This window comes from Mustela nivalis, assembly GCF_964662115.1.
Source record: "Mustela nivalis genome assembly, chromosome: 3".
Classification (NCBI taxonomy): Eukaryota; Metazoa; Chordata; class Mammalia; order Carnivora; family Mustelidae; genus Mustela; species Mustela nivalis.
In genome coordinates this window covers 1,769,251-1,785,216 of record NC_139022.1, presented here as the reverse complement: position 1 = coordinate 1,785,216, position 15,966 = coordinate 1,769,251, and the positions used below count along the sequence as shown (strand labels likewise).

At 46.0% G+C, this 15,966-nt stretch overlaps 1 long non-coding RNA gene across 2 annotated transcripts in view; it reads right to left on the bottom strand.

The window, feature by feature from the left end:
• LOC309861260 overlaps window positions 1-4,511 on the bottom strand; it is a 40,372-nt gene extending 35,861 nt beyond the window's left edge. For both annotated transcript variants that reach the window (XR_014309830.1, XR_014309831.1), the window contains exon 1: window positions 4,426-4,511. This is a non-coding gene — a long non-coding RNA (uncharacterized lncRNA). The remainder of the gene's footprint in view (window positions 1-4,425) is intronic.
• Between the last annotated feature and the right edge of the window lie 11,455 nt (window positions 4,512-15,966).

Genomic DNA, 15,966 nt, shown 5'->3' with positions numbered 1-15,966 from the left:
AACATCTTTAATAAACAACCTAATTGATACCTCAAGGAAACATAAAAAGAACGATTGAAATCCAAAGTTAGTAGAACAAAGGAAGGAACATATCAGAACTGAAATAAGTGAAATACAGACTAAAAAGTCAACAGAAAGATAAAAAGAAAAAAAAAAGAAAAGAAAAAGAACAGATAAAAAAAGATCTGTTTTTTTGAAAAGAACAAAGCTGACAGAGTCTCAGCCAGACTGAAGCTAACAAAAAAGAAAGAGGGCTCATCATCAGAAATGAAAGAGATGTTCCCTGATACTGTAAATATGCAAAGGCTCATAAGAAAGCTCTATGAACAATTACACCCCAACAAGCTGGATAATCCAAAAGAAAAAGGACACATTCCCAGAAACATACAACCTGCCAAGACTGAATCCTCAAGAAACAGAAATTCTGAACAAACTAATGACCAGTAGGGAGATTAAATAAGAAACCAAATATTTCCAACAAGCAAAAGTCCAGGACCCCATGGTTTCACCAGTGAATTCTATGAATCATCCACAGAAATAAATGAATACCAATCCTTCTCAAACTTCCAGGAAAACAAGAGGAAGGAATGTTCTCCACCTCATTTTATGATGCCAGAATGGCCCTTATTGAAACCTCCCATTGTGTCCCCAAGAAAATGTCAGACTAATATAGAACATAGACATAAATATCATCGCACAAATCATACTAATGTGCCGCATTCACAAAATGAAAGATCAGCATCATAGGACCATCTCAAAATATGCAGAAAAAGTATTTGATAGTGCTGCTACCAAATCACTGCCCCCCCCCATCTGTGTTTCTGCTGCCTGGCTGGTCCCCACACCCAGTACCACAGCCACCCCACTGTGCCATCCCCCCACTGCCACCCTGCTGCGCCCCACACCCCCACCGCTGTCCCCTCCACACCCCACTGCTGACAGGCCGCTGTGACCAGCACTGCCACCCTCCACCCTGCTACGCCACAGCAGTGCCCCTTTGTCCCATAACAGCTAACCCTCTCCATAGCTGCCCTGCTGCCCTGTGCTTGCAACTGATGCCCTGCTCTGTCACCCCCAGTGCCCATACCACTCCCTTGTGCACCCCAGGACACTGCCACCTTGCTGCGGCACTCTCCAGTGCTTCTACCACTCTGGTGCCTGTGTTTCCAACACCACCACCACTGCTACCATAGTCACCCTGCTGCTCCTGCCCATCTCCACCACCCTGCCCTGCCCCCAAGCCATGCCATGCCATTGCCAGGCAGCTGCTGCCCCGCTGGTCCCTCCCAACCACATCCAGGCCAATCTCTCCCCACTTTGCCTCCTATCTGCTGCCATCCAACTGCACTTCCTTAAGTCACTGCCTTTCCCAAGTCACTGCTGTCTCACTACCCCACACTGCCATTTCTTCACTGCATACTGTCCTCTTGCTGCTGCAGCTATGCAGAGCTCCTGCCCTGCCCACACAGATATTAACCTTATGCCCTTGCCCTGCTGGTCCCACTGAACACCCTCGAAATGCTACCACCTGTTGTCCCCCCATCCCTGCTCCAGTACCTCCAGATTCCCTCCCCATTGACCTACTGCTGCCGCCCCACTCATCCCAGCCTTCTCCCAATGCTGCTACTTCCTGGGTGCCCCCGCCTCGTGACCCTGCCATCCGCAGCACACCCCTCATTCTGTCCACATTACCACCGCTACTGTTGCTAAGCTACTGCCCTGTGCCCCAGGCCACTGCTGACCTTCACTGTCCAGTCCACACTGACATGCATTAAGGCCCTACCCCGCCCTTCATGCCCTTCCTGTACAGTTGCTGTGCCACTGCCTCCCCGTTGGTTGCGTCCCCCCCTTCTCCCCATGCCAGCACCCGCCTGCCACCCCACATGCACCTGTGCAGCCATGCTGTCCCACCCAGCCCACCACCATGCTCATTAGTGTCCTGCTGCCCCACCACATTGCTGCTACCATCCCTCTGTGCTCTCCTTGCACCTCTACCCTGTCGGGTACCCCATACCCCCACTACCAATTCCCTTCCTTCACTGTCATTGCCCCTTTACCGCCACCCTGCTTCTGATCTGCTGCCACCCTGTGTCCCACTCTTGCCCTATGTCCTGCTGCTGCCCTGTGTCCCATTGCTGCTGGTCTTCTTAGCTCAGCCCTATGCAGCCCTGCCCTTTGACTTGCATGCCTGCCCCACCTGCCAGGCTGCCCCCGTGCTGTTCCAGCCACCCCTCCCTGTAGCTACTACCTAGTGCAACCCTGCCCCCCACTCTGGAGCCTTCCCAATTCCCTACCCCTGTTGACACACTGCTGCCACCCCGTGAGTCCTACTCCACCTTCCCCGCACTGGAACCACCAGGCTTCCCCCACAACATGAGTGCTCCCACCACGCTGCACCCCCGTCCACAGCGTCCCCACTTACAACCACCATGTCCTCTCCGCTGCTATCCTGGGTCCCCGCTGCTTAGGCTATCAGTGGTGCCTCCCTGTAAACATGCACCAAGCCCACCAAAGCCAGGCCTTTGCTCACTGCCTGACCCACCACACCATGATATTGGTGTCCCGCTTATACCCAGCTAGTCCTGCCCAGGCCCAAGCGACACTACCGCCTAGCTACTCCCCTCCCCCAATCCAATGCCTCCTGTCTGCCAAGTGTGTGGCTGCCCAGCAGGTCCACCACATGCCGGACTGCTACCAGCTTGCTGCCCCCCAAAAATGCACCCATGCCACTCTGCTGTGCCCCCCGCAGGCCCCCTTACTGCTGCACTACCTCTGTCCTGTGCCCATGGCCTCTGCTGTGCTTCACTGCCCCACATTGTTGGCATGCACTATGAGCAGGCCCAGTAAGCCATCCAAGCTGTCGCTGTGTTGCTCCTCAGGGCTGGTCCCACACTCCCTACACTGCCCTGCCGCCTATATTCCATCCCCCCACATGTGCCACATGGCTGCCCCACTCGGGTGTCACACAGCTTCCCCTTACCTCAAGAAGCTTCCCCTCCCTTTTCCAGTGCTGCCTGGTGACACCACCACTCCCTCCCCCGCTGGCCCCGCCCCCTGAGTGTTCTACCCTCTATGCCACCTCCTTGCCCCCATGGAGCTGGGCAGCCTTGCCCACCATGACACTGATGCCCCGCTGATACCAAGCTGGTCCCTCCCCTCCACCTGCCATGACCAAGTATCTTCTTCCCCCTCCTCCTGCTCCATTGCCTCACTGTGGCCACCGGTATTACTGCTTCGCATGCCCGCCCTCCTGCCCCCCTCATGCTGCCATCATCTTGCTGCCCCCCACATGTACCCTTACCATCCTGCTGTACCCCCCCCCACAACCCTCTTTACTACTGCTGCCACCGCTCCACTGTTGCCCTGTGTCCCAGCCTCTACTGTGCTTCGGTGCCCCGCCCCCTTGACGTGAACAAAGGGCCTGCCCACCCCGCTTGCCCCACTGCTGCTACCCCACCCCCATGACGTGCACTATGGGCCCGCCCTCCACGCCTGCCCCACTGATGCTGCCGATCCCCTTGATATGTATGATGGTCCCTCACAGCCAGCCCTCCTAACTACTCTTACCCCAAACCCCTTTGACATGCACGATGAGCCCGCCAACCACGCCCTCCTTACTGTTGCTGCCCCACCTCCTTGACCTGTACAATGGGCCTGCCCACCACATCCTCCTAAATTTGATGCCCTGCCCCCTTGACGTGAAGACGGACCCGCCCACCAACACCCTCCTAACTAATGCTGCCCCGCCCCCTTGACCCTCACGATGGCCCCGCCCACCACACCCACCCCGCTGCTGCTGCCCCACCCCCTTGACGTGCACAATGCGCCCGCCCACCACACCTGCCTAATTGTTGCCGCCCCACCCAATTGACCTGCAGGATGGCCCCGCCCAACCACGCCCTCCCTGCTGCTATTTGCCCGCCCCCTGACGTGTACCAGGGGCACGCCACCACGCCATCCTAACTGCTGCTGCACTGCTGCCTGGGGCTGCTCCCACCCTCTCACAGCCTCTGCCGCCGCCTAGATTCCACCTATCCTCCACAGGTGCCACACAGCTCCCACTCCTCCCAGTGCTACTACTGCCTGCCCCCATCCCTGCCTCTGATGAATCCTGCTCCCTCCCCTGTGATCCCGTCCCCCTTCCTCAGTGTTATCTCCTGGCTGCCAACTGCTCACGCCCATGCAGCCCCACCCACCGTGCCACGAACTTGACGTCCCACTGACTCCAGGCTGGTCCCGCCTCCCCCCACACGCCAGGACTGCCTAACGGCTTCCCCCTCCCCCTTTCCATTGCCTCCCCGCTGCCAGGTGTATTACCACAATACTTCCACCGTGAATATCTGCTCCCCTCCCCTCACAGCTCACATTGCTACCACCACATGCACCCCTGCCACCCTGCTGTACCCCTCACACTGCCCGCCTTACCTCAGCTGCCGTGGCTCTGTGGCTGCCCTGTGCCCCCGGTCTCTGCCGAGCTTCGGCTCCCCGCCTCCTTGACATGCAGGATGATCCCGCCCACCACGCTCGCCTAACTACTGCTGCCCCACCCTGTTGACGTGCACTCTGAACCCGCCCACCGGGCCCTCCTAACTGCTGCTGCCCCGCCCCCATGACGTGCACAGTGGGCCCGCCCACTATGCCCTAATAACCGTTGCAGCCCAGCCCCTTTGATGTGCGCTGTGGGCCCGCACACCATGCTAGCCTAACTGCTGCTGCCCCGCCCCCATGACATCCACTCTGAGCCCGCCCAACACGCCCTCCTAACTGCTGATGCCCCGCCCCCTTGACGTGCACTCTGAGCCCTCCCACCAAGCCCTCCTAACTGCTGCTGCCCCGCCGCCATGACCTGCACTCTGGGTCTGCCCACCACGCCCACCCTGCTGCTTTGCTGCAGAGCCGCTACCTCTGGGCTGGTCCCACCCCCACTCCCGGTTGCTGCTGCATAGATTCCACCCACCCCCGACAGTCACTGCAGGGCTGCCCCACTTGGCTGTCACACAGCACCCACACCACGGGCCCTCCACTGCTCCCTGTGCCACGACCGCCTGGCTGTCCCCTCACCTGCCTCTTGTGACCCCTGCTACCTCCCCCATGGGTTCCACCCCCCAACCATAGGGTCATCATCTGGATGCCACCTCCTCCCGCTTGGGCAGCCCAGAGGCCTCACTTACTACCCCATGCTGTAATGGTCCCATTGCCCCACTGAGTTGCCCTTGATTCCCGCTGCCACACCCCGCCTCCCACAGCTGCCACACCCCGCCCCCCACAGCTACCACACCCCAGGGTCTTGCTGTCCTGCTGCACATCCCCCCATCGCCACTGCAGCCCTCCCCAACTACTCTCCACGTCTCCCCTTATTGCCACACTGACCCCGCCCCCGTCCCTGCCCCACCACCCGCTGGCCTGATGCTGCTGCCAGTGATTACAAGGCAACTTCCCCTTCCTTGGCTGCCCTGCTGCTGCTGCCTTGCCCCGCTACAATGAGACCGCCATCCTGCTGGTCCTGCCCGCCCCCACCATTAACCCCCACTCCAGTACTGTCCTGCTTCACACCCCCCACTCTGCTGCTGACCCACTGTGCCCTGCCAACACCGATACCCCCCACTGCACCTCCCCAATGCCGCCGTGACTGTGACCCAGTGACATTGCTTCCCCGCTGCTCCCCCCATTGCCCCTGCTGCCTCACAGCACCCCTCTGGTTTCTGCCTCCCCTCCATGCTGCTGCTTCCCACCCCACCACTGTCAAATCCCCCATGCAGGCCCTCAGTACCATCCTACAGCTGCCGGGGGCTGCCTGGCTGTTCTGACATTACTGGCGTGCCCTGGAAATAATCAGTGGAAGACCGGCCGTAAGAGAATTTCTGCATAGGGACTGGCACCAGGTGTGTTCTGGAAGTGGGTTGGTGGTCTAAGCAAGGGGGTAAATCCCAAGAAGGAAAATAGCATAATTATGTTACCTGTTAAAATAGCCTAAAGAGCTAAATTTAAAGTGCTTTTAATGTCTCCTTCTTTTCAATACAGTGACTTTAGTCATCATATTGTGCACCTGAAAATTATATAATCTCAAGTTAGCTAACTGGAATGAAAACTAAAACTGTAAAAAAGATAAATACAAATCTTTTAACATCATGCATCGATTGACATACAGACATTAAGGGAACAGTTTGCATAAAAAATGTGTATGTGTGTCTAGGTGCTCTTTCTCAACAAAAACTAGTCAAAATCATGGAAAAGATGAGTTTTATTTATCTTCAGAATCACTCACTGTTCTGGGATTTCATGTATAGTGTACATACCTATGAACAAGCTTTTCTCAAAAACTAAAAGAAAAAAAAAAAAAAAAGCTCCCAAGAACCAGCACTAGATGTTCACTGTAGAATTGCATGAACAGAAATGTCCTCATTAGCTTTGTAGTGTGAGAAGACCTTGGGTTATACTCATTAGAGAAATAAGTATCAAGTGAAATACATCATAAACAAGAACTTCTACCTTACCCCTTACCATAATGCTCACTGGGGAACTTAACACTTGATTTTATTTTTCTCTGATCACCAGAAAAATAAAAACTTAACAGCACACATAGCCCAGTGGCAATATTAAATTTATGCTTTGCTCTCTGAAACCTTGGGGCTGACTCTGTGATCATACATGTGTTACTGTTAGGATAAGATGTACATTAATTTAAGTATATGAATAAATTCACTCTCATTATGTTTTCCACTATGTTTTCATTATGTTTTCATCCTCATTATGTTTTCAAACATTTTCACTGACATAATTTCATGGGATCTTCATCACAATTGTGGGACTCGATCCCAGGCCCCTGGGATGATGACCTGAGCTGAAGGCAGAGGCTTTAACCCACTGAGCCACCCAGGCACCCTGGTACATTGGTTTTGTATCCTGCACATTGCTAATTTGCTGTATGAGTTCTAATAGTCTCGGTTTTCCATATAAAATATCATGTCATCTGACAAAAGAGAGAGTTTGACTTATTCTTTGCCGGTTTGAATACATTTTATTTCTCTTTGTTGTCTGATAGCTGTTGCAAAGACATTTAATACTATGTTGAACAGTAGTGGTGAGAGTGGGCATCCTTTCATGTCCCTGATCTCAAAGGGAAGGCTGTCAACTTTTCCCTGTTGATAATGATATTTGTTGTTGGTTTTTCATAGATAGATTTGATGAAGTTTAGGAATGTTTCCTCTATCCCTATACTTTGAATGGTTTTAACCAGAAATGGAAGCTGGATTTTGTCAAATGCTATTTCTGCATCAATTGAGAGGATAGGGTGGTTTTCCTCTTTTCTCTTATTGATTTGTTCTATCACAATGATTGATTTGCAGAAGTCAAATCGCCCCTGCATCCCAGGGATAAATCCTACCTGTTCATGGTGCATCCACCTCTCCACCTGTCAGATCCTATAAATTGAGATCTTGTTGAGAATCTTGGCATCTATATTCATCAGGGATATTGTTGGAAATTCTCCTCTTTGTTGGGGTCTTTCCCTGGTTTGGGGATCAGGGTAATTCTGGCTTCATAAAAAGCAGTTTCCCTGGAAAAATGTTGCTTGCAGTTTTAGTAGCACCATAGTGCAGAGAGAAGCTGGAGCTCCTATGACCCCTGAGACAGTGGCTGGGGCCATGCTCTGCCAGTGGAAGTTGGCAGAGGGGGAGTCTATGTGCTCTGGGCCACCCAGAGTGGAATAGACTGAGGCCTCTCTCTGAGGTGGAAGTCTGGGTACAGTTTGCTTTCCTCTAAACTTTCAAAGAACTGTCCTTTTTCTTGATAGCCATTATATTTGGAGAATCACTATGATTGTTCCCATACAGAGATCAAAAGACTAACTTTAATGAGTCTGGCTGGGGTCTCACCTCAATCAGCAACTACAGGAAATAAACCTGAACAGAGGGAAGCCCAGCTCAGGCAGCTCCTGGTTCTGATAAATGCTGCATGACTATCCCTTCTCATAGTATAAACATTTCATCTCTGTCTTCCACAGAGGAGTGTTTCATGCTCTCACAAACACCTGCTGAGATGTTAGAGGAAAGAAGCATACATTCTGCAGGCTAATGCCAGCAAAGGAAAGTGGACACTTGAAATAATTATCAAAATAATTCAAGTCCCCCCAAAAGATATTCAAGGACCAGCATGGCAGGAGTACTCTCTACCATGGTTGCTGTTCTTCGATTGCATTGCTTGGAGAATTCTTGACACAATTGTGAGTGGGCAGGAAATAGACTACAATTTAATCTCTGAAGGACACCAGTTCAGGAAAATAATTAGCTTTGTGTATTTAGCATCCATTTAAAACTACTGGAAGATATTTATTCTACACAGTAAGATCAGGCTGTATTCTATTTCTTCATATCATATTTGATCCATCAGCAGCACTATCACCATTCAGGGAGGGAGGTGGGATGGAGATCTAGGTCTCAGATGGCTTTGAAGTTACAGTAAACCAATTATCACACATCTACCCAGACATTAAAGAATGGAGTTATAGAAAGAGCAGGAATTTAGTATATTTTCAGTATTTCTTGGTCATTTATTAAAAGCCAAGCATGGCATCAAATTTAACCCTAAACGTTAGACTGTAAATTTGCTTTGGACCAAAAATGTAAATGCTTCCCCTAGAGTTCCACTCTGTTTCCACTGATGTGTTGATTCTAAATCCCACAAGACTGGAGCAAATGTCTCATTCACATTCGTATTCTCAGAAATTGGCACAGCTGTCCGTCATAATGCAGGTTCTCTGGAACGTTTACAGGATGAATGCTGGCATAAAACTTTGCGGGCCTACTGTGCAATGCCTTCTGTGATCTTGCCAAAGTCTCTTTTCTGAAGAAATCATTCTGCTTCGAAAGTTTCTAAGAAAAAGCTTCAGATGAGTTCTCTCCATTTTTATATTTGTGTTTTATGTGCATGGTCAATGAGCTTCTTTTGAAACAAAATGGAAAATACTCTTTTTTTTTTTTTTTAACTAAGCCTTGATTGTCCATAGAGAATGTTGCTGAGGCTATGAATGCCTCAGTAATCAGTGTTTTGCAGATGTCTGCTTTTAATTATTTTTAATAGGTCCCACAGCTCAGATGTGTGAGCTGTGTGACACTCACACCATTGCATAAATCTGAGAACCCACTGTTTGCCTCCAACCAACGTGTTGCATGATGGTGTCAGTCCAGAGGTTAGTGTCCCCCCAAGCACCTCACCAACAAACTGATAATGCACAAATAACCTCCATTAACAAGAATCTCTCAGGCCTCAGGTGTTTGGTTTTGGTTTTGTATTTTTTAATGTAAAATATGTAGCATAGGGAAGGTTCACAGTTGGAAGCCATTTCCTCAAGCCTTGAAGCCACCATCATGAAGAACTTGATCATATCATCGCTACCACATCCATCGTTGATGCAAGGCTTTGCAAGCATGAGCTGCTTTTGTTTTTAACACTTGCTCTACCAAACAGTACAAGCAAAATCACCCTGCAATAAAATAAACTCAAACAACATAGCCGCTATAATTCCCTGCATTCTTCTCATTAAGGACCTGAGCCTGCACAATGGCCAGTCTTTGCAGAATTGCTGCTACCTCTGGCAGTGGGAGGACAGTCTTCAAGTGCCCCTAGGAATGAACATGATACTGCCATTCACATTTTATTGGCCAAAGTAAATAACCAGGGGATTGCCATTTTCACTTGTTTCTAGAATACAAAAATTTGAAAATACTTTAATAAACAGCACTAAGGTATGTCGCAATTACAGCTGATAAATAAAAATTTCTCTTAAAAAAGACTTCATTCTGATATAGTCTAGCTGTATTAACCGTCTCTCAAACACATTTCTAAATAATATGCTGTACAAAATACAAGGAAAATATTTGTATTAGTGTTTTGTTTCTATTACTTTTTCTTGTATTTGCCACGATTTGTCTTGTTCACTGCCTGACATTTAAACCACTTGCCATAAGAAGATTCACCAAAGATCCTGTATTAGGGTCCCCCATTATGGTGGGTGGTGGTTTTTCTTCAAAAGAGATGTTTAAAATTTTTGATAGGCACTGCAAGTTCAAAAAAATAAATAGATAGTTATTATTATAGAAAATATGAAAAGATATTTCATTTAAAAAAATATGTGAAATCTGGATGAATCCTGGCAGTTGGCAGAACATAAAACCTCCCAGTCATCCAAACTAGTTCTTATCCTGTAAACTAGTCATAACCCGTATACAGGAATCCAGTCATTAAAAAGTAATTAATTAATTAAAAAGGAGAGCTACTCATTCACAAGCTGCATTATAATGGTGGACTGGAAAACAATTTGGAGATCTTTTGCTGATCATCCTCATTATAAATTAATCTCTATTCATGCTTGCCTTGACCTTCACACACAACTTGGTTATGTTCTGCATAACCAAGGCTACTATAATAGATATCCAGAGGTGAGGGTTAGCCCACCTGAACACTGGCAGAATATGCCTAGTCTAGAAGAAGCTTCAGGATTTCTCCTTCTTACTCCTGGTTGTAGCTCTGGAGTGAGAGCAATTGCAACGTTCCTTCACACTGCAGAATTCCAAGGGGCACAGCTTCGTCTTCAGATTATCTCCTTGATTTTTGTCCCCAGGGGATGCAGTGGCTTCCAGTAGTAGCTCATCTCTGGGTTGTCAGACCCATGCTTGCTTCCCTTCAATAAATTCTACTCATTGCAATGATTCCAGGGAATCCAGTTCTTTACTGGACCCTGATGGATACCACTTTGGAAATCGATGGATCATCCCTTTCTCCTTGTGTGTACTCATTTACTGAAAAATGTGTCAAATCAGGAATACAGTCACCAAAATACCAAACTGCTTCTGCTTTAAACAGAAAATATCCGAGCTATGAAAATGTAAAATCAGTTTCTGAATTCAACTCTCTTCCTCAACTTCTGGAAGCCAAGTCCTCAAACTTTATATCTTACAATAATTTCCAAGACTTCCTACTCTTGTGAAGGTCTATTGACCTGTTGTTGTCGTTGTTATTTTTATAAATTTGTCATAGTGTGAGGAGGTTTTATATCACATTTTGCTAGTTCCAGTTAGCTTGTTAATGGCCAAGTAAACCTGGACTTAGATTAATGATCTTCTACTGTCTATAGACTCCCATCTAGGCAATAAATGGTCTGTTTACTTTAATAAAACATGGTGAGTGTTTTTTTTTTTTCTCCTTTGAAGTGATATATTCTCTGCCAAGTATTATATTGTTGTCCTAAGCTTCAACCCATACTTCTCTTTTTGGGGTTTGTGGGTCATCTCAGACAAAAGACAACCACATTCCCCATGAGTTTCCAACTCCATCCTTGGGGTAGCAGAAAGTGAGCCCCAGAGGGATATGTCTTGGTGAGAGGAGTAGTACAGGATGGCTTCTGTCCATTTCTGCACTTCCTTCAGTTACACCAGCAATGACTTCATGATCTGAGGTCAAGATGGCAGCACTGTGATCCCTCTGAGCCACAGAAGGACTTACACTAAGTGCATAGCTCTTTCTATGCCAAGCTCAGCTCTAGCCACATAGGCTAGATGTGTGTCAAATTCTCAGACTTGGAAGCTATTTGTTAATAGCAGTATCACTTAGGGCCTCTGGGTGCAGATGGCAGACAGGACGAGATCGTTGGGGCCACTCTCTCTAAAGGATGTATTACTAGGGAGAGGGAGGAGATGGAGACACCTTTATGCTGTGATGCAGGGTAACGTGTGGGTCAAGAGAAAGGATGGCCAAAGGGCTTTGTAAGGAGCATCTTGAACTTATGCAGTTGCAAGGAAACCCCGGTCAGGCTGATGGGTGTTTTGAGCAAGTAAAATTTTAAAAGTCAAGAAACACAACTGGCGTATGATCCATACCCAATCAGTATGGATGAAATGCTAAACAAACCACCGGATGAGCAGACCTCTTTTAATGAAACCAATATGTTTACTAGCTATCATCACATGTTTGTTATGAAAGATTAGGCTATATGTAATTTGAAATGGACAAACAGAAAGCAAAAATGGCAGTCTTTTGCGTTGTATGCACTTTGGTGCTTTGTTCAGAGAGCTCCATCACTTGTCCCTCTTGACTTCTTCTCAAGGTGCAAACACATCCCTGGTCTCTATTCCTCTCACTTCAGCATCTCTGTGGTTGTGTCTGTGCTGAATACATAATTCAGCATATTCTCTCATTTATACTCTGGAAACATACACTCTTATTTATGGTGGGCTATTCAAAACTTACTGTGGATTTTACTGAGGAGATGAATGCAATTGTTTATATCACACATCCCACAATTAAAAAAAAAAGCACCTTAAAAATAACCATGACAATTTGTTTTCTCTCACAAGTACAGTATCAACCCTGATCAGAGACCTATCTACATTTTCTTCCCCTACTTCCTCCACCAGTATTTGGCCTCTTCTTAACAGATATCACTCAGATATTTATTTTGCTACACACAATGATTTGGTTGGTCCTTCCTGAGCTGCCACCCCATCATCACTATGTCCAAAACCGTCTTGATGAAATAAATGCCTGTGTTCATTATCTCTTCCCTCTTTTGAAGACAAGCGCCTGTTACATGAGTATGGGCCTCATGGCTCTACACCATTCTAAACCATTTTTTTTCTCAAATATACATAAAGCTTTGTCCCAGGGGACTACCAGTAGATAACATTTCCTCATATTATAAAAAAAAAAATCCACCTTTGCATGATATTTTGATTTCATGATATTTTCACTCCCTTTTCCACATAAAATATACTGTGGATATTATTCCAAGTCAGTTAATGGATAATGATGGATGATCTCTCTTTGTGTCAGTGCTAGATAATGGTTTGATTTCTTCTTTGCTGATTTGGATGGATTTAATTTCTTTTTGTTGTCTGATTGCTGATGGTAGGACTTCTAGTACTATGTTGAATAACAGTGAAAACAGTGGTGATAATGGACATCCTTGCCATGTTCCTGACCTTAGCAGAAAAACGCTCAATTTTTCTCCATTGAGAGTGATATTCGCTGTGGGTTTTTCAAAGATGACTTTGATGATATTGAGGTAGTTACCCTCTACCATTCCCCACACTTTGAAGAGTTTTGATCAAGAAAAGATGTTGTACGTTGTCAAATGCTTTTTCAGAATCTATTGAAAGTATCATATGGTTCATGTTTTTTCCTTTACTTATGTATTGTAATGCATTGATTGATTTGTGGATGTTGAACCATCCTGGCAGCCCTGGAATAAATCCCACTTGGTCGTGGTGACTAAACCTTTTAATGTATGCTTGGGTCCTATTGGCTCGTATTGCGTGGAGAATTTTCACATCTGTGTTCATCAAGGATACTGTGTAATTCTGTTTTTTGATGGGGTCTTTGTCTGGTTTTGGGATCAAGGTAATGCTGGTCTCATAAAATGGGTTTGGAAGTTTTCCTTCCATTTTGGCCGGGGGGGGGGACATTTTCAGGCGAATAGGTATTAATTCTTCTTTAAATGTTTGGTAGAATTTCCCTGGGAAGCCATCTGGCCCTGGACTCTTGCTGAGAGATTTTTGATGACTACTTCAATATCCTTACTGGTTATGGGTCAGTTCAGGTTTTTTTATTACTTCCTGGTTCAGTTGTTGTAGTTTATACATCCCTAGGAATGCATCCATTTCTTCCAGATACGTATATTTGCTTCCAGGACAAATATTTGCTCGTAATATGCTCTTATAATTGTTTGCATTTCTTTGGTGTTGCTTGTGATCTCTCCTCTTTCATTGAAGATTTTATTTATTTAGGTCCTTTCTCTTTCTTTTTGAAAAGTATGGCCAGGGTTTTATCAAACATATTAATTCTTCCAAAGAACTAGCTTTTAGTTTTGTTGATTCCATCTACTGTTTTTCTTTTTACTTTCTTTCTTTTTGTGTGTGTGTGTGGTTTCTATTTCATTGATTTCTGCTCTGATTTGTATTATTTCTATTCTCTGGCGGGGTTTAGGCTTTCTTTACTGTTCTTTCTCCAGCTCCTTTAAGTGTAGGGTTACGTTGTGTATTTGAGACCTTTCTTTTTTCTTGAAAAAGGCTTGAATCACTATATACTTTTCTCTCAGGACTGCCTTTGCTCTGTCCACAGATTTTGAACCATTGTGGGTTTTTTTTATTAATTTATTTTTTATTTATTTTCAGCATAACAGTATTCATTATTTTTCACCACACCCAGTGCTCCATGCAATCTATGCCCTCCATAATACCCACCCCCTGGTACCACAACCTCCCACCCCCTTGCCACTTCACACCCCTCGGATTTTTTTTCCAAAGTCCATGGTATCTCATGGTTCACCTCCTCTTCCAATTTCCCCCAACTTCCTTCTCTTCCCTAACACTGCATGTCCTCCATGCTATTTGTTATGATCCACACATAAGTGAAACCATATGATAATTGACTCTCTCTGCTTGACTTATTTCACTCAGCATAATCTCTTCCAGTCCCATCCATGTTGCTACAAAAGTTGGGTATTCATCCTTTCTGATGGAGGCATAATACTACATAGTGTATATGGACCACATCTTCCTTATCCATTCGTCCGTTGAAGCGCATCTTATTTCTTTCCACAGTTTGGCAACGGTGGTCATTGCTGCTAAAACATTGGTGTACAGATGGCCCTTTTTTTCACTACAACTGTATCTTTGGAGTAAATACCCAGGAGTGCAATGACAGGGTCGTAGGGAAGTTCTATTTTTAATTTCTTGAGGAATCTCCACACTCTTTCCAAAGAGGCTGCACCAACTTGCATTCCCACCAACAGTGTAAGAGCGTTCCCCTTTTCCACATCCCATCCAATACATGTTGTTTCCTGTCTTGTTAATTTTGGTCATTCTAACTGGTGTAAGGTGATATCTCAATGTGGTTTTAATTTGAATCTCCTTGATGGCTAGTGATGATGAATTTTTTTTCATGTGTCTGATAGCCATTTGTATGTCTTCATTGGATAAGAGTCTGTTCATATCTTCTGCCCATTTTTTGATAAGATTGTCTGTTTTGTGTGTGTTGAGATTGAGGAGTTCATTACAGATCCTGGATATCAACCTCTTGTCTGTACTGTCATTTGCAAATATCTTCTCCCATTTCGAGGGTTCCTCTTTGTTTTTTTGACTGTTTCCTTTGCTGTGCAAAAGGTTTTGATTTTTATGAAGTCCCAAAAGTTTATTTTCACTTTTCTTTCCTTTGCCTTTGGAGACATATCTTGAAAGAAGTTGCTGTGGCTGATATAGAAGAGATTACTGCCTATGTTCTCCTCTGGGATTCTGATGGGTTCCTGTCTCACGTTGAGGTCTTTTATCCATTTTGAGTTTATCTTTATGTATGGTGTAAGAGAATGGTCGAGTTTCATTCTTCTACTTATAGCTTCCCAGTTTTCCCAGAAACATTTATTGAGGAGACTGTCTTTTTTCTACTGTATATTTTTTCCTACTTTGTCAAAGATTATTTGCCAATAGAATTGAGGGTCTATATCTGGGCTCTCTACTCTGTTCCACTGGCCTATGTGTCTGATTTTATGCCAGTACCATGCTGTCTTGGTGATCACAGCTTTGTAATAAAGCTTGAAATCAGGTAACATGATGTCCCCAGTTTTATTTTTGTTTTTCAACATTTCCTTAGTGATACGGGTTCTCTTCTGATTCCATAAAAAAAAAAAATTTGGATTATTTGCTCCAGCTCTTTGAAGAATACTGGTGGAATTTTGATCGGAATGGCATTGAAAGTATAGATTGCTCCAGGCAGTATAGACATTTTAACAATGTTTATTCTTCTGATCCAAGAGCATGGAATGGTCTTCCATCTTTTTGTGTCTTCTTCAATTTGTTTTAGGAGTGTTATGTAGTTCCTCAAGTACAGATAATTTACCTCTTTGGTTAGGTTCATTCCCAGGCATCTTATGGCTTTTGGTACTATAGTAAATGGAATCGATTCTCTAATTTCCCTTTC